We start from the raw sequence: 23,872 nt of genomic DNA on the forward strand, positions 1-23,872 counted from the left end.
TTTGTATGCAATCGTACAAAAGTGAAATTATGGGTAAAATACGCACGAACTTATGAACTGACCGACACTACTGTACAAATTGCTGCATACTTTGCTAATTGTATATTCAATGAAGGTGTAAATTCATTATTGGTTATAATGAATACACTGGGACTTAATTGTGGGACTAATTCTCATCGGTATGAAAAAAAATTGATGCTGCTCGTATGAAAGTGGCATTCGAGAAGATAGAATGCTACGTAGGCAACAGCAAATCGATATTTTGGAAGCTGCTATGACGGCTGAAGGACTATTATAAACTTTAAATGCGTTTTTCTCAAACCTATTTTTTTTTTTAACTGTTGATCACTGTAACTTAAAAACCGCTTGGTATATTTCAATAAACTAACATAAAAAACTCGTATCTGATTTTTATATTTAAATAAATTGTCGTTTTTTTTCTCGAAAATCTGAAAAATATATCCTGGGCCCCCATATTGTTAATTTTGAAACAAAAAATAAGCTCCGATTGATTATATGTAGATGAGTCTCCAAGGACTTGTGATGATCACCGCAAGATCACCGCGATAACTTTTACAATTACTAATTTTTGTTTTGGAAATTTTGCTAAAGTCGAAACATGATGTATGTATTAATGCTATGTTTTTATTTTTTGTAAAATAAAGTAATTGACTATCAAAAAAATTATTGAAAATCATTATTATTTCGGACCTCTGACTACCCCAAACCCCTTAAATTGGTTTATAGCCATCGATTTTTTTGTTGGGTTAATTTGGCTTTGGTGAAAGTACGGTGCGTGAAATTTACCATAGTTAAGGTAAAAGTTATAAAGTTAGCTTGCCGTTTGTTTACCTATCGATGGTAGTTTGATTTAATAGGTAGAGGGTTATATTATATTACTCTTTAACAGCGGGAAAGAAATAATAGAAGAATCGAATACGACGATGGGTATAGGAACCGAAAATATACAGGGTTTGATTGAAAAGTAATGAGCCTTCCTGCGCGGAGCGTCTGCCAAACGATCAACCGAATCGGTTAGTGGGGGAAATTGATCGTTGGACCCTCTCCTTCTACTAGAAACCGATCCCAGTTCGCTGGCAACAGCGGTGCAGTCAACATCGCTCCGCTCGTGAAAGCTGTTTTAAAAGTGTGTTAGGATTTTGCAGTGGTGGAAATGCACCGATCGTTGGAACAACGTTACTCGATCAAATTTTGCGTAAATCTAAATAGTTTGTACCTCCAGGAAGCACTGTAAACGCGGCATTTTACAAAGAAGTGCTCCTTCGGCCGAAAAACCGCGTTGCCCGGGCTCGGCCCGACCTCGTCAACAATTGGACCCTTCATCACTACAATGCGCCGGCGCACACCGCCTTCCTCTGCACCTCTGCATTGGCCAAGATGGGGGTTCCGTTGCTTTCCCACCCTCCCTACAGCCCAGACCTGTCCCCTCCGGACTTCTTCTTGTTCCCGCGCCTGAAAAGAAAGCTGAAGGGGAGGAGTTTCGACTCCATCGCGGCGATCCAAAAAACTGTGATAGCCGAATTGAACGCGATTCCGGCGGATGAGTTTAAAAAATGTTTCCTGCACTGGAAGGACCGCTACCAGCGGTGTATTGACGCTCAAGGGTCCTATTTTGAAGAATATTAGTTGTATAAGCCAAAAGGTTTAATAAAACTGCTTAAAAAAAATAAGGATCATTACTTTTCAATCAAACCCTGTATATGTCTTCCCGTGGGGAAGAACACATATACTTTTTAAGAATGATAAACGGATCACGAATAGAAATTGGAATGTACGTTCATTGCTTGAACCGAAAATAGAGTTCTAGAAATGTTTCGCGAGCTTCATCAAACTCTGAAATAACTACGTTACAGTTAAAGGTAAGTACTTTAGAGGCAATACTATCACTTATAATATCAGGAATAAACTGATATATTGAATTTTCTGAACACACCAGTACTCTGAATAATTTTTGATCAAGGTCGTATTAACCATCCCTCGCTGGAGGTGTTCCCTATAATGAGAGGGTCACGTGTTTTATCGTGTGAAACGGATTATTTGAAAGGTGGCCGCAAAGCAAATTAATCTTTTGTTAAAGAATTTTCGAATATACTAATATTATACTTTATGAATTTTGTAAGGAGTATCAAAGCGGTATCGTTTATTTATAAGATTTCTCATTTATTAATTGAAGTTTGCCCTTTTTTATTGTAATTAATATTTTCTTCTAAAGTTTGGAGCCATTTCGCGAGTCTCTCAAATCTTGCTTTCCTTTGTTCAACTTAATTTGGTTCTCGCCCCATCTTTCCTTAGATATGGGCAAAGGTATACACGTTGTCTAATCATTTTAAAAAGAAGAGCAACACTTGAAAATAGTTTGATTTCATTACTTAAATATATTCTAAAAAATATTTTCTATATAAATTTGATAAAATGACCATTTTTTGTCATTCAGCTTAAACGTTTGCCATGTTTTTTTAAGAAATGTGTGTTAAAAAGTTATACAGCAATTGTAAACTGGTCATTTCCATTCCATTTCTTACTCACCGTTCACCAAGCTGCGATATTGAGAGGTGGAGTATATATAATATTAAACTGGCAGCATGTGTCTGTGGAGAGTGAGTTTCCACTTGGCTGTGTTTCCATTATTGAAAACTATGAAACTATATTATTATTTGCTATTAATTTGCTTTTGCTCCTATTCTTACTGCTGTACCTCGGAGAAGCCTCACCATAAGCTTCCTTGCATTAAAATCACTTGGCACGAGCATGGGTCCATTGATATTTGCAGTGAGTTAATGAATTTCGTGTTCAGAAAATGGTTATTCGAGCGATGAGTGAATGTTTGTTATTGTTAAGTTTATGTTAAATTTTATTGTACATAATTGCGTGAGATAGCAAATGTAGAAAATTATGTATTATTTGCTACCAACGATGCGGCTCTTGAAAATGGCGATAAATGTTGAGTATTCTTTTATACTTGGTGCGGCCATAAGTTCTGTTAGAAGTTAAATCCGTTATAAATATGCAATTTTAATAATTTTTATAATGAAGTTAGTTTTATTTCGTCATGTAAATATTAAAAAACAAAATTGTAAATTTTCTTTCGAATTTGTCACCATTTAGATATTTACGTCGCTGCTCGATCCAAAGATTGTTTGAGACTCTCAAAATTTGTGTGAGGTCTTCGAGAGACCATGTTTTCCAATACTGAGCACAAACTGTAGTCCAATGGATTCAGATCTGGCCTTCCACACGTCCAATCTGCTGCCGCTATGAACCCAGGAATGTTATTTTTTAGCCACTGCTGGGCGGTTTCTGCCTTGTGGACTGGATCGGTCTAACCCCTTTTCCCCATTTGCGCAGAAATGAAGAGATGTAACGTCTTTACAAAACACTCACCACCAAACCATTACGGAGGCTGGATGGTGGTCATGCTGAACTCTTGGAACAACATTGTTTGCGTCTTTAGAAGTTTTACAATAGATTTTGTCGTTTTGCTTATTAAAAACTTCTTTAACAGTGAAAATTTTCTCATCTGTGTAAAAAATATTTTCATGGCCGTTGACCGCGTGCCACCGAAGAAGCTGCTTGCATTTGTCGAGTCCAATTTTCTTCCAGCGTGTAATAAAGTATTGGAAATTATATTAAATTGAAGAACACCACGACGTCCTATCACGACGAGGAACAATTACTGAGCACGAATACTTCTTATTTGACAACGGCTTTGCGACTGACCACGACAAACTACCCCTTAAGACCGACCAGAGTAAAAATGTTTGTAGGTGATGACAGACGGCCGCTATATCGTTACTAATACCTACTTACATTTGTATTATAAAATATAATCATTACTACCATCATCATTAGTATCGCGCCCATTATCATCACTCCCAGCATAGAAACTACTTTTTGACAATTTTTTTACTAGCTGTGATTTTAAAAGGCCTAAACCAATAGTGTTTGGTTTGAAACTCTTTTTATGTTTCTGTCTCTTCTCTGTCACTTTTCTAAAACATTTGGCGAAATCAAAACTCGTCAATTTCTATTTCATACAGGCAAGACTTTTTTTTTATCTTTCTCCACATTGGTAACTTCTGCAGCTAGTTTCTGCCTTTTTAAAGGAACAGTTTTAATATGGTCCTTTTTCACTATTTGTCACTTTTGTATTGGTAGTTGATATGAAAAATGAGGGAGGATGCCAAAAAATCATATCCAACCATGCAATATCGCATTGAAAATCGAAGCTTAGAATTATTTATATTCAAATTTCTGATAATGTTACTTAATTTTAACATTATTATAATGGTAATTCAAATTTATGAAGCAGTTTTACTGAAATTTTCTTTTGTACATAATTCGGAGGGCATAACCAAATGCGTAAACGGTGCGAGATGTAAGTACACTAATTTACCAGTATCCTTGACTGCTGTACATAGATATCACTTTAATGTTTGAAGCATATTATAATTATACTTGAAGCTATATTAAAAACAAAAATTGTTCAAGTTTCCATTACTTCTCCAATTTTTTCTTACGGCTTGGTATGCAAAACATTTCTTTTTTTTTAAAGAACCGATTTTATTTCTTTTAAAGGAGATTCCCTAAATATGTATATCACAAAAAACCAAAAATCGGTTTAAAGAACTATTTCCAAAAATATTACAATCTTAATTTTTACTATTCCATAAAAACCTATAGGACTATGTTTAAGTTCGTGCGGTTTTACAACAGATGCCGTAACTTGATTATTATTCCATCGATCCACATTTCCAAACATTCATTGGAGAGCTACTGTCGTAAGGCACAAACGTCAGTATAAGTTTTTTATTTGAAGCGTAAACAACAATATTTTTACCACACTTGAAAATGTCGAATTTCGTGCCAAATAATGTGTTTTTGCGGGGAATTCTTCTTCATTATTTTAATATGAAGAAAAAAGCAGCCGAAAGTCATCGTATCTTGGTGGAAGTTTATGGTGAGCATGCTCTAGCTGAGCGAACGTGCCAGAAGTGGTTTGCACGCTTTAAAAGTGGTGATTTTGGCTTGGAAGACGAAGAACGCGAGGGTGCGCCGCCAAAGTTCATGGATACCGAATTGGAGGAATTGCTCGATCAAAATCCGGCTCAAACGCAAGAAGAGGTTGCAAAAACTTTGGGAGTTGATCAATCAACCATTTCCAAACGTTTAAAAGCCATGGGAATGATCCGAAAGGTAGGCCATTGGGTGCCGTATGAATTGAAGCCAAGAGACGTTGAACGCCGTTTTATGGCATGCGAACAACTGCTTCAACGGCACAAAAGAAAGGGTTTTTTGCATCGAATTGTGACTGGCGATGAAAAGTGGGTCCATTACGACAATCCAAAACGTCGGGCAACGTATGGATACCCTGGCCATGCTTCAACATCGACGTCGGCGCAGAATATTCATGGCCTGAAGGTTATGCTGTGTATCTGGTGGGACCAGCTGGGTGTTGTGTATTATGAGCTACTGAAACCGAATGAAACGATTACGGGGGATGTCTACCGACGACAATTGATGCGTTTGAGCCGAGCACTGCGAGAAAAACGGCCGCAATACGCCGATAGACACGACAAAGTTATTTTGCAACATGACAATGCTCGGCCACATGTTGCACAAGTGGTCAAAACATACTTAGAAACGCTCAAATGGGATGTCCTACCCCACCCGCCGTATAGTCCAGACCTTGCGCCATCCGATTACTATCTCTTCCGATCGATGCAACATGGCCTGGCTGACCAGCACTTCCGTAATTACGATGAAGTCAAAAAATGGATCGATTCGTGGATTGCGGCAAAACCGACCGAATTTTTCACAAAGGGAATCCGTGAATTGCCAGAAAGATGGGAAAAAGTAGTAGCAAGCGATGGACAATACTTTGAATATTAAATTTGTAACCATTTTACGTCAATAAAGTTTCAAATTTCGAAAAAAAACCGCACGAACTTAAACATAGTCTCCACAAATAATCATCATATTAAAAAAAAATTATGTGTACTCTTTCATACCAGCAGAGATATAAATAACCAATTTAACATATGAAGAAATTTCAGAGCATTAGAAGAAACGTCTAAACTATTCAATTGACGATCGCAGACTTATATCAAACGATATCACCTTCCAAGTTATTTTGATGATTGAATTATGTAGTAGTAGCATATTGCCTGAAGAATTTGCGAGATTTCTTAATAAAAGGTGAACTGAAATAGAAAGAGGTTTGTTGTAATCGATTTATAGTATACTGGTTGGAGTATCTACAATATATGGCTTGCCTTTGTCTCCAAATATAATCTTAGCTAAGCTAAAGCGGCCACCGTAGCCGAATGAATACTGTTCGGGATTCAATGTGGGTATGAAACATCAAATTATAGAAAAGGTTTTTTCTAATAGCGATCGTCTCTCTGAAAGCCTCCGAGTGTATTTCTACCATGAAAATCTGCAAATAAACCCCATCTGCAATTCGAAAATGGCGCAAAACTGTTAGTGTCTCCATTTATGGAGCAACATTAAGACCCACAAATAGGAGGAGGAGCCCGGCCAAAGGATTGACAGAGTAATAATTTTCCATAAAAATAGAAATTTATAAAATAAAATACTCGTAACTTTTGGGTTGCAAACGATTGCATCTTGATTTTATACTTTAAGGAATCAAAAACGTGGGTACTTGTATGGTGACGTGAAATCTGAAAGTGTAGCCAACATCAGACCTCCCGGCTCCCATCGAATTTAAAGGAATCAGCCGATTCTAGAAAACATAATGCAAATTTTAAATATAAGAAAACAAGTAGGTAACAAAAATAAGTTTGTAAAACAACAAGCAAATTACCACAGATAACTTTTTAGGTTGGGGAATAAGTTCATAGCGTTTTTACTGAAGAATTTTATTTAAACAAAAAACAATAATTACATCAATAAGTTAACGAATTATATATTCACCGTTGCTGTTTACAACCTCTTCCCACCTCTCGACCAATTTGTTGATGCCGTTCCGACAAAAATCGCTTAGTCTGGCGTCAAAGAAGTTGTTGAGACAGTTTTTAAGGACCTCTTTGTTATCGAAGGTAACTCCTTCATTTGGTTTCACAGGGAGTGGAAAAGATGGTAATCGATCGGTGCAGGGTCCGAAGAATACGGCGGATTCTGAAGGACCTACATTCGAGCTTTTAGAGTGCTGCTTTGAGGACTTGTGCAACATGAGACCTGGCGTTGTTGTGAAAGGGTATGGTTTAACCATGTGGATCAGGTATTTTCAGTCGAATAGCCTCATTCAGGTGCTGTAGAGCTCTTGTTAAGCGTGGCTTTTCGAGCATTTCACCGTACACCATGCCCTCCCAGTCTCCCCAAACTCATATTATGATCTTATTTGCATGAAGAATTCGAATTCAAAAGGCCTCTCGCTGTGAGACGTGTCATCGACGTCAAAGTCGTCATTTTTGAACTTCGCAAACCATATACGTGCTGTAGACCTTCCCCATAACGTTTTGGCCTCGATGAAAAGCAAAGAAAGGCAGGTCTCGAAAATATTGATTTTTGACTCCTGGGTATTCCATTTCTCAAAACTAATAATTAAATAACTCAAAAACGCAATTAACATAGTTTTGTAGAGCAGAAAGAGTTCTATCGAATGAATACTTACCCTTAGCCAAACAGCAAACAATTCGTTGTAAATTAAAAGAAAATATAAAAACGCTATGAACTTATTCCCCAACCCTATGTCTTCTTGAGAAGTTAAAAATTGTCATTGTCCCCGATACATTCTGGACGCCACTTATTCTTTACTGTACACGTTTTTTTGCTGAAAAAATAGTATTACAATATAATTTATTAGCTTAAAATATAACCTCTGCAGTAACTTTAATATTTATCTTCTTCATTTTTACTCTCCTCACTAATTTAGATATATGTACACTCCTGCACAATATATATATCGCCAAATTAAAGTAAAAAAGAATTGTTTTCGAGAGTTATTTTTTATATTTATTTCGTCTTTCAGCTATATATCAGCCCAGGGATTAGCAGTGCTGTCACGTACTCAAACGAGTTCCTGGGCGCGCTCTCACTCAAAATGAGAGAGTTTCACATGTAGCCATCTATGGTCTGAAAAACGGTGATTGAGCAAGCTTAAAAAGTCGCATGAAATGATCGGCAGAATTTTACCGAATACGAAACAATCCAAGTTACCTACTCTCACAATTTCGCTTCTGATGGTCAAACTTTGTAATAAATCATAATTGGGTACTCGAGTTATTAAGATTATCGACCATTACGCTACGCAATTTTGTTAACTAGCACGTGAAGTCTCTTTACGTGAGCTTTCTTTTATATAAAATAGTCAGTTTAACATTAACGTTTAATTTAGCACATTTTTTTGCGACATTCGTGATTTTTTTTTTGTTTTTTTTTTTTTGCATAAAAGTTCAATACCATTCAACAAATTTTCAACCAATGCTTATAGGTCTTTATGTAACATTTTTGATGGACACTGGATGCCATCAGCCACTGTTGCTTCAACGTGAAATGCCAAACTGTCTATAAAGTATTGCAATACTTCCCCAAAAGCAGTTGTTGCTGTAGTTATGAACAACAATATTATTCACTTATTTATTGGAGCATCAAAAGAAGTTTATTGGCTTAACTTAAAAATAGCCCAAATCAATCGAACCAATTAAATGGCAGACAATAAGTATACAGTTACTCCGGCTACCTACTAAATAAGTGGACAGCAGAATATGAAGATTGATGGATATTAATATTTTACTTATTAGATAAAAAAAAATTTGGAGTTCTATATGTAGGGCCAACGTAAAAAAAATATCACTTCAATACACAATGTAACATGAACCGGCGACCACGGCGTACGAGAATGTTGAAGAGTGTGGGCGAAAATGCTTGAATTCTTATTTGAATTTCGTGTGACACATTCAAACAAGATAATAATAGACAATAAACTTATTCATTACAATGATATAAATTATTGGGCGGTGTTTCGCTTAAACGGGTGTATTTTATTGTCATACTCATATTAACATCACTAATGTTTTTGATAAATTTCATTACATGATACGAGGGTTACATTGTGTGTACCAATAATTGTAATTTGTCAAAGAAAATGGCTTTATAGCTTTTCAAAATGTTCTCCTTGGAAGTCAAAACATTTCTGCATTTGTTTGAACCATTTTTCAAAACACTTTTGTCACTAAGAAGCGGATACCTCCAAAGCAAACTGTTTAAAGACTGCAATACCTGCTTCATCATCATCATTATCAGAGTTCAATGAGCTTCGTTGCTCAGCTCAGGGCCAAAGAAAAATGTTTCCACTTCATTCTGTTCACTATTTTTTCTTTTACTTGCTGCCACGTCCGGTGTCTATTCAAACTTTGACCTCGCATTTTATTTCTGATGTTCGGGAACAAAAAGAAATCATTATGAGCCAAATCAGGACTGCAAGGTGGATAACCCATTATTTGTCTCTTGTGTGAGCCGATACGTGAGAGCTCGCACTGTTTTGGTAAAGGATTATTCGTCTTCGGCGATTGGTTTTCCTTAATTTTAGGAACATTTTTTGCAAACACATGGTTGTAAACCACTCAGCATACACTATTTTAAGTTTCTGTCGTGGTAAAGTTGCGTCTTGGCCAGATTTTCCGGAAAAAGAGGAGGCTATTTACTTCCGTCAACAACTTTTCTTGAATTAAGTTCGTCTTGCAAATCTCATACTGTCGACTGCTGTTTTATTTTCATCTCATATGCATAGATCCAATTTTCATCACCTATTACGATGTCATAGGCATGCTTCGAATCATCGCTGCTGAATTTCCCCAACATTTCTTTACATCATTCGACTCCCCTTTTGAGCAAATGTTATGGAGTACGATGATCCAATGAGAATAAATCTTCACGTTGACCAAATATTCCTGCAATATCGAATATTCATGCGATATATCACATGACCATCTACCGTTATTAATTGACGCACAGAAATTCATCACGAATTTCATATCAAAAGGATCGATGCACAGCACAGTGAATAAGTGTGGTGCTTGAACGCTAAAAATCGAAGTAAGTTTATCAATGCCCTCCGATTCCTGTATCCTCGTCGAAAATTCTAATAAATCATCGAACGAAAATTTTCACGAGTCGATTCCTCGTTTTGGGCGGGATAAATTTTCCAACTCTCAGTGCGAAAGCTCATAAGTGGAAAAGACGTATGAAAGTTTGTTCTAAAAAGTACCAAATTTTTCGATAACAATAGTTAATTGTAGCTCATTACAAGTAGTGTTGTAAAGGTGCTAAATATAAAAGGCAACCCAGCAAAATAAAAACTCCATCAGCATATCTCGAGAACGTAGTCCGTTGATAACAAGCCGGCTAATGCCATTTGTTGTCAATTGAACAAGTGAGTCAAATACTTTGTATTTTGGTTTACAGGTGTTTTAATGTCTTGGACGAAGACTCAAATTTTTCAATTAAACCACAAACTAATACTTAAGCGACCATTTACATACAAAGATATATTTAAATATAAAACAACGTATGTACATATTATACAATTGTTCTTAGTTGTTCGGCGGAGCTCCTCTTCGAATTTGCCGTGTTCGACTTAAAGGTGCCCTACAAATTGTCACTCTTAAAATTTTCATTCCATCTCCGAGCGGTAAATGGTTTTATGAGAATTTTTTCATGCAGCAATACGCTCGATTTCTCATTGTTATAAAAACAAACTTTTTCTTGCATTTGATAGTAGTGATGCATAACCCACTCGACTACGACCGCTGCTACTACTACTATGACTTGGCAAACATAAATCTACGAATAGGGAAAAATATTTTGTTTCACCTTTCAACTTAAACTTTTCTTTCCTACTCTTCAACTTTTAATATTACTTCGCTTTTTTTGTTATCTGCGCCAGCACATAAATTGCTGCACAATCGTTGGGCCTGCGCATATGCGTTATTTTTGCGGTAGAAACTTATATGGCTGAAAAATTTGCCAACAACTGCTACATACATATTACAATGATTTATGGGTTTAACGAGTAATAGCTGAATATACGACGCAAGTAAGTAAATTTCATAATGATTTACTTGCCTGAAAATGGCGAAGAAATAGTTTGCCAGTAATAGGAAAGATATTTGCTTCAAAGTCTAGACGTGACTCAATGATTTCAGAATGCAGTTCTAATATTTTTCATGCTTATTTTTTATTTTTATAAATTTCTGTTTTTTTTACATTACAACCGATGTGCTATTAACATTAAATTTTATATCAACATTTGCTGTTTGTCTCTTGTGCTTTAGTATTCGCAATGACTTTAAGTTTCAAGTCAACCAAAGACTGCCTTGAATTTCCCTTTTTTGGCAAGTCATTAGAACGTTGCGTTGAAATGTGGGAATGTACATAAGTACATACTTCGTAGAAGGAGATCCGCTGTAGCGCGATACCGAAGCCAATGGGCTTGATGCATAATGGCTATGATGGTTTTATACTTCGTTTACTTTTATATCTTTGCATTCATGCCGTTACGTAATTTCACTCCTTTCGCTTTCACCCCCTATGCACACGCACCCTCCTGCTAAATTTCATCGTCTCGCTGTTATTGCTGCTGCTGCTGTTGCTGTTATGAAAGTTTTTGTCATCGTTGTCATGCTGAGTAAAAATATATAGAGGTGGAGCAGAAAACGAAAAGATAATATATATATATTCATTGATAGCTAGGTTTTTTATTATTATTGTTGTTGTTGTTGTTGACCGCTGACGCGCGCGTGCAATTGACCACGCTAAAAAGGTCAAAAGCGAGAACGACAACAAGTAGTAGATTTACTGCTGGCCAAAAAGTAATTTCGTAAAAGTTTTCCCCATTTTCAATCAACTAAATAAAAAAATAAAAACAAATAGCAAATACCAAATAATATGTATATATTTAGTTGAATGTCAAAAGCAGAAGAAACAACAAAAAATAATATGGAGAGAGGTTACGATGAAAATTTGAGGCGGCTTAGATGAATTGAAAAAATGATATAAACAAGACATGCAACCGTCAATTATTACTAGCCACCGTAAATTACAGCAACGTTGCAATTTGGTTAAAGAGCCACTGCCTCAAAAATAATGGTAATGAATGCGTCACTCAAATTGTGGGAGTGAAAGACAAACTAAATATTAGCAGAAAATGTCGGCTCGAATGAACTGAAGGAAAATGTGTAGAAGAAAAGCAAAAAATAAGATAAGCTTCCATCAATATTATTGTATTAAAGACGAAAGTTGACAAAATTTGTGTTGGCGACATATGGTATTGCGACGGACCGTATCTAAACGCAAACATTATAATAATATATTCTTATGAAAATCGAGAAGTTTTTGATGTAACTAAATCATTCTGCTTCTACGGATGTCATTGACTTCAATCAACCCAAAAGAATCTCTGGAAAAGTCTAAGCCGATTAATGAGTGTATATGATTCACCTTGTATTAACTGCTGTTTAGTAACGAAATACAGTAAACACTTAAAATGTTGAATACATGTGGATGATCACCCGAAAAAGTGAAGAAAAAAGCATATTAAACTTTTTTAGACATTTTGCAAATGAGTGAATGGTTTTTGGTTGGCTAGAGGTGCTGTCTGGGTGACACGCCCCAGACTCAATTAGCACAAAAGGTGCCATTTTGGTACAACACTAGTAGAACCACTGCCGTTATTTAGTCAAACCATCTTGATTTGACTATAAATCTGACTATATAATTTTTTTCTTCCCTGCAATTTCTACCAAGTTGTTGATTGAAAATTTCCCCAACATTCTATGTCGTAGAACACCTAGTCTTGGGCACTCACCTAGAATCCTTTTGATTGCAGTTTCTACATCTATCGTCATACGGCCATCCCATCTTCTTACCATGTACTCCGGTTGGTCAATGGCCGGTTATTGTTGTCGAAATGCTAAAGATGTCTGTTCTTGATTGCGTAACAGCTCGTGAGTTCTCAACTTGTTGTTCTCTGGCCATGTTTCTTTAGCTATTTTGCAGGTAGCGGTGTTCGTTCATCTGTCAATAGCCTGCTTCTGGAATTTCTAAAAGATCTCCCTTTTGTAGACGCTTCGGGGGCAGCCCACTGCTACCACTTCGGATGCTATAGAGGAAGCCATATGTCTTGCCAGCTCACCAGCTTTCTCATTTATTCTGTGTTGATATGGGCAGATAGCCAGATGAGAGTAATGTCTGTCATGCGTGATAAGGCATTCAATTCTTCTTTGCATTGTCTGACAATTTTTGATGAATGATGAATGAATAGCACCTAATTGTATTTTGTGAACAATATTATATTATTATTGTGATTTTTTCCGCTGTCTTTTTTTATAGTAAAAACTTCTTTAAGCGCACTTCAAATTTTTACAGAACATAAATTTATGTGCTCGTTAACATTACGACATTACGACATTTTTATTAACAGAGAATACAACATTAACAGTGACAACATAACAGTAAGAGTAGTTTCTATCCTCAGCAACAACGAATAGGACTAACAGAATCAACAGGTATACTTGTATTACTCGTATATCCACAATACTTACGATGGAGAGATTAATAAAGTGGTGCTAATCGTGGTACCGCTACTTTGTGCTCAGCTAATTTGACAGCGATTTTTTGCAATTTATTCGTGTGGTTTTGGGTGTAATTTCTTCCTCTTCTTCTTCTTCTTCTTCTTCTTCTTCTTCTTCTTCTTCTTCTTCTTCTTCTTCTTGCATTCTTATCCTCGTTTTCACATCTCTCTCATGAAACTGCACTCTATCATTTTTGTAGAGAACTTATAAAAATTGTATTTGCAAGGAGACATTTTAAAGTTTTCGGGAGCATAGCGGGGGCTTTGGAACAAGACGTGATTAGATTGGGTAATTTGGTAAACTGTATTGGCTAAATCAATGGAGATATTTTCAAAATACCGGTGGCAGTTTGTCCCCCGTGGTTTCTTTCTAGCCACATCGTAAGGACAGCTGTTAGCTCATCCGTCAATCTACCCTTAGGTGACCTGTTTCACCAGTCCGGTCAGTGGACGATCGAACGAGGCCTTTCCACTGCTGCAATTTCTTAACACTTTACACTCGACAGTCGTCTTCAGATAGCCTTGTACAAACTTTCTTCATTTCTTTCGCCAAAATGTCTACCGGGATTAGTTCTGCAATGACGAAGGATGCATCATCAGAAATTGTACGGAAGCCGCAAATAGTTCGCAAAGCGCTTAGCCGATAGGCGGATAATAGTTTTTTTGCGTATATATTTATATTCAATGCATCAGCTCAGATCGGTTCCGCGTACAAAAGGACCGAGCTGACAGCCTTACTATATAATATTCTTTTGCTATGGCTAGAGCCACCATTGTTTGGCATTATTGGAGCCAACAGCACTGCACACTCGATGCCTTCTTCACATCATATTCTGGGTGATTTTTAAACTTTAAAGAACTATAAACTATCACCTTCAGGTATTTAATAACGAGTTTTGAGCTGATAGTTACAGTTCTAACATTTACCTTCATAAATTCTACTGCCTTCCTGTGCTAGCTCCAGGTTTATGGACGTTAACCAAGCCTTGATCCTATTTACAGATTCGCTGGCGATCCTCTCAATATCTTGGATATTGTTTGCCACTATTACCACCGCGTTAGCATCCACGAATTGAATGACTTTGGTTGTAGGAGGCATATTTAGTCTTAGAACACCGTCATACATGTGCTTCCATAGTAGTGGGTCTAAAACAGAACCTTGAGGGATCACTACAGTTACACTGCGCGCCTCAACGCCAGTTTTAAATCTCAGTATACGATCCAAAACAAAAAACCCAATTATTCTGATAATACAACTACGAGCTCCTACTTTTATGAGGGTGATTTCCAAGGTGATTTGCCGAAGCCACGAGTGTGTGGTGCAATCAGATATGTAAGGCGCATGTAAATATAGATATGTTGTATGAATAAAATTTATTTTTGTAGAAAGATAAGTAGACAGGATGATATTTTCATGTGTTTTGATTTGCTTGTTACAAATGTTTTATTTTTGTGCGTAAATAGTTATATGGAAGAAGCTCTAATGTAGCAGCATGTTGTTGCCGCCTTTCACTTAGCAGAATTATTGTTCATTACATGCAATGCAAAAATGTCTACGCGCAGTAGTAATTGAGTTTTCGTAAATAGGGGGCAAATAGTTGTCAAGTTGCAGGCAAAGAATAACTGGAAAAAGTTGCAGTTTGTTTTACTATCGCACTTTGTTTTTTGCACATTTTTCAGTTCTTTTCTTATGAGCAAAGCCGTATAATTTTGTAGATAATACTAGCGAGAACCCGCCCGTTCCACTGGTCGTTTTTTAAAAAATCTAGATTAATTAATTAAATTAAGCCAAAAAATACTGTGGGTCTTTTATAAAAATTCTCGCGCATGAATAGTAATGAAAGAAGTTTTGAATATTAGTAGCAATTAAAAAACGTTTGATGTGATTTACTTTATTACTTTTTTATTGTAATGCTCTTTGGTATACAATATTCTTCGTTTTTCCATGCGTTGTTGAATAAATGAACAATACCGATGGCTTACCAACTCTTAAGCATGAAACATAAAGTTGGCCAAGAGAAAAACATGGGTATTCTAAATCAATACCACAAATTGATAAAGTTTGGCCTTGTGACTTATTAATAGTAATCGCGAATGCAAGGCGAACAGGAAATTGAAGACGTTAGAATTCAAACGGCATATCCGATGGTATCATTGGTATTCGCGGTATTAAAACGTCTTCAGCAGAGTATTTTCCATTCCTAATTGCTGCTTCAATGGCGTTATTCATCAATCTCTTAACTGGTAACAGGTAAATCAAGGGAATTCAAAAATTCAGTGGGATACAATATCATCTTGATTTGTAACAGTGTTAACGGATCGATATGTTTGTTCTGGACTTGGTATGTTAGCCAAAATAGCCGCATTCATTTCATTCACATCTTTATTTTTGCCAGCCATGATGGCCCATTTCCAATATCCAATAATTGCTTTGAAAATTCAGCAGCTGATGGATCATTTTGCATTAGAACACGTACATTTGTAGTTAGTTTGAGTGTTTGAACATGTCTCCACAAATATGATGATTTCAAACATGCAGCCAATTCATCTGCTACAGTTGCTCGAGGAATAACAGGCAGTGTTTGTCTAAAATCACCTGCCAGCAGCACTAAGGCACGACCAAACATTTCATTTTTACTACGTAAATCTCGTAATGTCCTATCAAGCGCTTCCAGTGACTTTTTATGTGCCATCGTGCACTCATCCCATACAATTACATGTGCGAAAAAGCGGAGAAGGAGAAGAGAACTGTTCTATATATACCAAATTTCATAATAATCGGCCCAGACACATACGACCAAAATGTATTAAATTCTAATGAATGCTATGTGCGGTACAAAAATACGTGCGGCAAATAGCAAAAACACACTCACTTAGCCGACGCCCCGCACACACACGCGTTATCGCATTTCAACCAAACTTCACAGAAACCGTTCCCAAAGCAACACCAATAATGTGTGAAACCTTCATTGTTTTCCTTACACGCGTTGCTGAGATTACCGGAGACAAATGCACACTTTTTTTCGGCTTAATTTTTATATATATAGATATATGTTATTCAAAGGAAAGTGTTTTTTTTCTTAATTTTTATTAAATCTATAATCATTTTGTTTCAGAGCCCTCTAACAAAAACGAAAAAATTTTATCTTTCGCGGCATATCAAACAAATTATTATTACACAGGTTTTTCTTACACAATGCGTTTTCAGAAGTATTCCAAGAAAATTCAAAGTGTGATATCTTCATCTTTAACATTAGGCATAAATAAAAATATAATAACTCAAAAAACACGGTTTTTAAAAGTATTACACTAAAAAAAAAATGTTTTCAGTATAGGTAACAACATCACGGTTAATATTCTCCAAAAATATTTTTTAAACACCACGATTTTCTTCATGTGTCGAACCATATATACGTTTTACGATATACGTACACCACGCCGAAAAGCTGATTCGTTGGTACCCTGGATGTTATCGCATAAAACTCTGCGCTGAGTCGTTAACGCATGGCGAATCGAAGACGCATTTAGTTAACAGTTTGGTATTTTTTTACGGTAAAATGGGTTCAAATTTTCTTAAAATATTTTTTTCTGTATCGGTGAAATTTCAGGTACGTGGGTTTGACGCCACAAATGCACGACACAACAACTTCCTTGTTTAAAAATTCTTTTTAATGCTCTATTATGTACTGAGCTCGTCTTTCCCGTTAAAAACCTTTGAAAGACTTTTGGATATACATCTCAGAAGCTCTTTCGAGAGCTCTGGTATATCAACTGCACAATATGCGTACCTTAAAGGGAAATCTACGCGGACAGCGCTTCACGAAGTAATCTGAACAATAAAGGGCTCTTTAGAGAACAAACATTATACCATGGCGGCATTCTTGGATATAGAAGGCACCTTCAACAATGTTAGTACAGATGTCATCCAACGGGCGTTGCTAGACTTAGAGGTGGACAATTGCATCAGTAATTGGGTCATCTCTCTTCTAGAAACCAGGATCACCAAAGCTAGTATGGGTAATATCAACATTACCAAGAACAAACAATAGGGTAACCTAGGAGAGGACTGACTACATCGTCCCGACGGTAACATTCAATACGAATTTTGACACTATCTTTCCATCTAAGGAAGAATGGAATAAGGGATTATCTCTAAACCACTTCAAAATTTCAGTCTATACAGATGGCAGTAAAATAGATTGTGGTGTTGGAGCTGGTATATATTCTCACAGACTTAAATTGCGTCTCCCTAATACCAGCAGTGTCTTCCAGGCGGAAGTACTGGCAATTGGGAAAGCCTGTAGGCTACTAATCGCAAATTTCTCTTTTAGGGACAAGATAGCCAAGCTGCAATCCAGGCACTAGGTTCGGCTACAACAACCTCTAAAGTGGTGGAACTAAGTAGGAATAGCCTTACCACCTTGAGGGAAAACATATAACGGGTGATCAATTAAGAGGAGTTTTTTTCATTTGCGTTTTTTTTACAGATCGCGCGCGAGTTGTGGCAAACTGTCATCGTGGATTTATTGAACAGCGTTTGGCATTTCATCATGGAAAGACTCACACCGCAACAACGTCTACAAATTGTTCAACTGTATTATGAAAATCAGCGTTCTGTGTCAAATGTTTTTCGTGCGCTTAGACCGCATTATGGTCAACATAATCGGCCTGCCTTAAACACTATTCGACATACCATCAACAAATTTGAATCCGAATATTCATTGGTGGATAATTTTCGACCGAATAGACCACGTCCAGCAAGAAGCATTGAGAATATAGCGGCAGTAGCAGAGAGTGTACGTGAAAACCGCGATGAATCGATTCGGCACCGTTCTCAGCAACTTGGACTGTCGTATGGAACAACTTGGTCAATTTTACGGAAGGATCTTCATTTAAAAGCATACAAAATACAGCTCGTACAAGAACTAAAGCCAAATGACCTTCCTGCACGTCACCGTTTTGCTGATTGGGCTCTTGAAAAGATTGAAGAAGATCCGCTGTTTTCGAGCAAAATTTTGTTCAGCGATGAGGCGCATTTCTGGCTCAATGGTTACGTCAATAAGCAAAATTGCCGTATTTGGGATGAAGAGCAACCAGAACAGGTTCAAGACCTACCTTTACACCCAGAGAAAACAACGGTCTGGTGTGGTTTATGGGCTGGTGGAATCATCGGTCCATATTTTTTCAAAAATGATGATGGCCGCAACGTAACTGTGACTGGTGCTCGCTACCGTACCATGATACCGGACTTTTTGCTACCTGAAATTGAATCTAATGATCTCTACGACATTTGGTTTCAACAAGACGGAGCCACTTGCCATACAGTTCGTGAAACTATGACTTTATTGAGAAGTCATTTCGGAGAGCAGCTGATTTCACGTTTAGGACCTGTGAGTTGGCCACCAAGATCTTGTGATATCACACCTTTGGACTTTTTTCTTTGGGGATTCGTGAAGTCCAAGGTCTATGCTGATAAACCAGCTACGATTGAAGCTCTGGAAGCCAACATTACGCGTGTTATTCACGACATACCAGTCGAAATGCTCGAACGAGTGATTGAAAATTGGACCTTCAGAATGGACCACCTTAAGCGTAGTTGCGGCCAACATTTGAATGAAGTCATATTCAAAAAGTAAATGTCAAAGAATGTCCTTTCAAATGATAAATAAAGGTTTTGAATATAATATAATTTACATTTTTGTTTTTTTTTTTAACTATTGAAAAAAGCACCTCATGATTGATCACCCGTTATTTGCCTTAATCTGGGTTCCGGGACATCGGAACATTTAAGGCAACGAAAAAGCAGATGAATTGGCAAGAGAAGATCTGCCATGAATATCGCTTTTGCAGAATCAGTATTCACACCATTAGGTGCAAGCAAGAGTATAATTTCCCCTTAAATACTTCCGAATCGCGGATTGTAGATGGAGAGACCAGACGAAATGCAAAATTAGCAGAACGCTATGGGGACGCCTGGAGACTAACGGCAGTCATAACTGGACTTTTGGCCTATCATCGTAAAATATAATATAACGTTACAATCAACAGAGCTTCGTTTAAAGAAGGAATAAGAATAAATGAGGATCTTCGAGTCCACGATAGCCACAAAAGAGAAAATACAAGCGTACCGCATTTCCAACAGAGGAAGGTTTAGCGTTGGAGGCTGGCGTTCAGTACATAGCAAGGCTCATTAGCCGAAAAGTTGTAAAATAATCCAACTCAAATAAAATGTAATATGTACATATGTGCCTGTTAACATGCGTCATACTGTACACAACAACGAACAGGTCAAACCAATAAACGTATTTAGTTTAGTAAGAAACATGAGCTTTGCACAAGCATAAGAATAATCCCAACTAAATACTCATACACACGAGTATGTACACATGCTGCTTGTCAAAAGAATCGGAATTAATTAGCCAACATCAAATAAGCTTAACAGTAAACCTAACTTACAGCAACAAAGTAGCAGGAAATAAAGAAACCTTAAGTAATAAATTTATTCCAAGAATTTAAGCATTCAGCAAATAAGAAAATTCTACTAGAAAAAGAGAAATTTGAATAAAGCTATAAGAGGCGTGTTTTGTTTGAACATCACGAGCTAATAAGCCAATCATGATCGAATAAAACGAATTTAGCTTATTTCCGCTCTTGCCTTAAAATAAAATTTTGTTGGCAATAATCTTAAAAACTACCAAATATTATACTCGTACATACGTATATGTTGGCTTAATTGTCACAAAGCAGTTAAATGTAAATAATGGAGAATAAGTAATACTGGTAATTTTTAAAATTAAAAAATAATTATTATGTACTTATTAAGTACCGCTGACTACCCGGCCTGAAAAAATTATGATTTTCAATCATTTTTTTTTTTTTTTAACAAAAATAAAGTCATAGCATTAATATGATATATCATGTTTCGACTTGACTTTAGCAAAATCTCCAAAACAAAAATTAATAATTGTAAAAGTTATCGCTGTTTGTATGGAGCTCGTTTCTCCAAAAGTAGCTTGCGGTGATCATCACAGGTAATTGGAGATTCATCTAAAAGCAATCGGGCAAGCGAAATTTGTTTTAATAATAGATAACACTGTGCGACAGTGATTTTATACTTTTATGGAGACCTAGGACAACTTGTGGCTATAGAACTAAGCAAAATGGTATAGGAGAAATTTCCAATACACCCCCAAAATCTCATTTTATGCCATAAAACCGTTTTTCTGTAGGTTGATGTGAAGAATCACTCCTAACTTCGTCACTTTCCATCCGATTTCGAATTTGTTTCTTTAGTTCAAAAGAACAAAAACAAGCCTTTTTGACAGTGTGTTGCCAATTTTTCTGAAATGACAACTGACGAGACTGTAGACGGAAGTATTTGGAATTTTTTTATTTTTTCTCTATATTTTCAACTTTAACATAATTTTTATGATATTATCCGATATTGAGGATTTTTTTTAGTACACTACTGTCATAGTAAATTTAATTTTGCGTCGAATGAGCTATATTTGACTGTAATTGAATTAAAATTAATAGAGTTGTGTGAGTTTTAAGATTTTATTTTTTTTTTTACTAATTTGGTATGTAGGCATCGAAGCATGAAAATGATAACAAGTGTCATTATAAACACATAATATTTATTGGAGTATTGTGCAGTGCAACACTGTACGGTATGGTACGGTGCGGTACGGTGCAGTACACAACGGAACTGGTTCCAAACTTAAAAATGCATTGCAAAACTGCATCATGGCGAGTTCGGCCATTTTGAATGTTCAGTTAATTGTTGACGGCTGCTTTGCTTGCACGTGTTTCGACTCGTCCTCGATTTTTACCTATTCAAAAAGATGGATCAAGGAACCGGTATCAAATTTTGTGTGACAAACGAAGTTAAGTGCGCGGATGCATTCCGAATGTTGTCTGTGTCATACGGAGAAGCTACTTTGGACCAAAGCAACGTTTATCGGTGTTATCAGAAGGTCAAGAAGATGTGAGCGGCGAAAAGCGTGCCGGACGCCCGAGCACTTCAACATCAGACGAAAAAATAGATGAAGTGAAGTAAATGGTATTGACCAATCGTCGAATCACCGTTAGAGAAGTTGCTGAGGACCTAGACATATCGATTGGCTCGTGCGATCAATTTTTTTTAATGATTTGGCCACGAGATAAAGACGGCATCGACGGCTGAACGAGAAAACAAAAAACTGAGTCTTTGAAGTGCTTCGAAGATTGGAAAAAACGTTGGCACAAGTGCATAATATTATATCTCATGAGGATTACATGAGGGGACAAAATATATATTAATAAATAAATAAATAATTTTTGAAAAAAACACAAAACTCGCGATACTTTTTGAACACACCTCGTATATTATACATTCAATATTGCATACATATTTGGGTATCTAGAAGCTTGTTCTTGTTGTCTATGGCATAATTTGACAATTGCCCAAAAAAGGACTCGTGTCGATTGGTGACTTCGGCGAAGTAAGGAAAACCAATCACCGAGAAAAAATCATCCCTCACCCAGGCAATGCTTGCTCTCACGTATTTTGAGGTATGCGCTTCTGAGTAACAAAAGTGCTTTGAAAATTGGTTCAACTGGATGCCTAAGTTGAATGACTTCCTAGGAGAACTTTTGAAAAACAATAAAGTAATTTTCAGATTATTTTATATTAATATAAAAAATAAATAATTGGCGCGTACACTTCTGTTAGGTATTTGCTTGAGCTTCTCCTCCTATTTGCGGGGTGCATTTTAATGTTGTTCCGACTCCGAACGACAATTTTTTTTTTATGAGGAGCTTTTTCATGGCAGAAAAACCCTCGCAATTTTGAGTTACCTGCCGAGGGGCGACCGCCGTTAGAAAACACTTTTCCCATCATTTTGCTGTTTCGTGCACGGAGATCCGAACCTACGTACTCCCGAACGGTAGTCACGCACGAACCCATTCGGATACGGCGGCCGCCATTATTTTATATTATGGGGCGCAATACGAGAATTCTATTCGATTTAACAGATTATTTAAAGAAAAATATTTATTTTTGCTTGTATGTAATTTTTTTTTAAATCTTTAATAATTTTTTTTTTGTCCAAGGCTTCGATTTTTTTCTGTTTATAGTTGAAGAGTATCACAATCACTAAAAATCATCAATACAATTTTATCCAAGTCCCGAGAGTTAAAAATTAATATTTGATAAATTTTTGAATCAACGACTTACCACTATTTTTTCCTATTTCGCATTATTAAAAGAGGAAAATTTGTATGGTGACTATCCTGCAAATTATCTTAAAAACTAGTGTATCACTTGAGCTATCTAAAAAGATATAATACATACTTAAAGTGAAGAAGTAATGCGTAATACGAATTGCGTACTCAACAAATGGAGAATAAAACTTCAGAAGAAGCAAAATTTGAAATACGTGACTGAAACAAAAAACTTAAAACTCAAATTATCATTATTTTTCATAAATTACTTTTCACGATACTTATTGGATGCTATTTTATTATGTCGGCCACGTGAAGTACTTTTTGTTTTGGGACATCCACTTTATCGGTTGGATAAATAAAACAAATGAAAAAAATATACAGGACCTAAAATGTATAGCTCATAACAAATTTATTTTCTAAAATACTATAATTCAAGATAAAGGAAGAACGCGCTGTCAAATACGCCTTCTACAGCCACAACACCTAAGACACTTTCAATTTGGCCAAATTTGTACTCACAGGGCTTAAGTGGCGTATAAATGGCAAATTAATAGACAATATGTGCCATTAAGTGTACAAATTTAGGCGTTCATTCAATTAAAGAAATTGATAAGGGTATTAGTAAGCAATACATGCGCTTGGATACAACTAATCAACGTATCAGAAGAATATATGTATGTATGGATACAAAATATAAGTATATCGAAATCAATTGATAAAATTGAAGTGACCTGCCTAAATAAAATCAATAAATTGCTCATTTCATGCTGGCTAAACTATTGGTGATTCATATGATAGTTTAGTGCTTTATTTCTGCTTGACAACATATAATATTTCATGTCGCTTGTAAAATGCACCGAAGAAAAGTGTACACTTAGAGCTATGATACTTACGTATTTGCTCATTTAGCGATTCCGTAGCGTTTTTAATTCGACGGTGTACAGGCATGTAGTTTAGAAATTATGTATTTTAAATGTCATAATAGTTCAAATTGGGATAGTAAATGTACTGATTTTCATATGCAAGGCACACCACATCGCTACCAAGGTT

The sequence above is a fragment of the Anastrepha obliqua genome, chromosome 1 (genome assembly GCF_027943255.1).
Source record: "Anastrepha obliqua isolate idAnaObli1 chromosome 1, idAnaObli1_1.0, whole genome shotgun sequence".
Taxonomy (NCBI): domain Eukaryota; kingdom Metazoa; phylum Arthropoda; class Insecta; order Diptera; family Tephritidae; genus Anastrepha; species Anastrepha obliqua.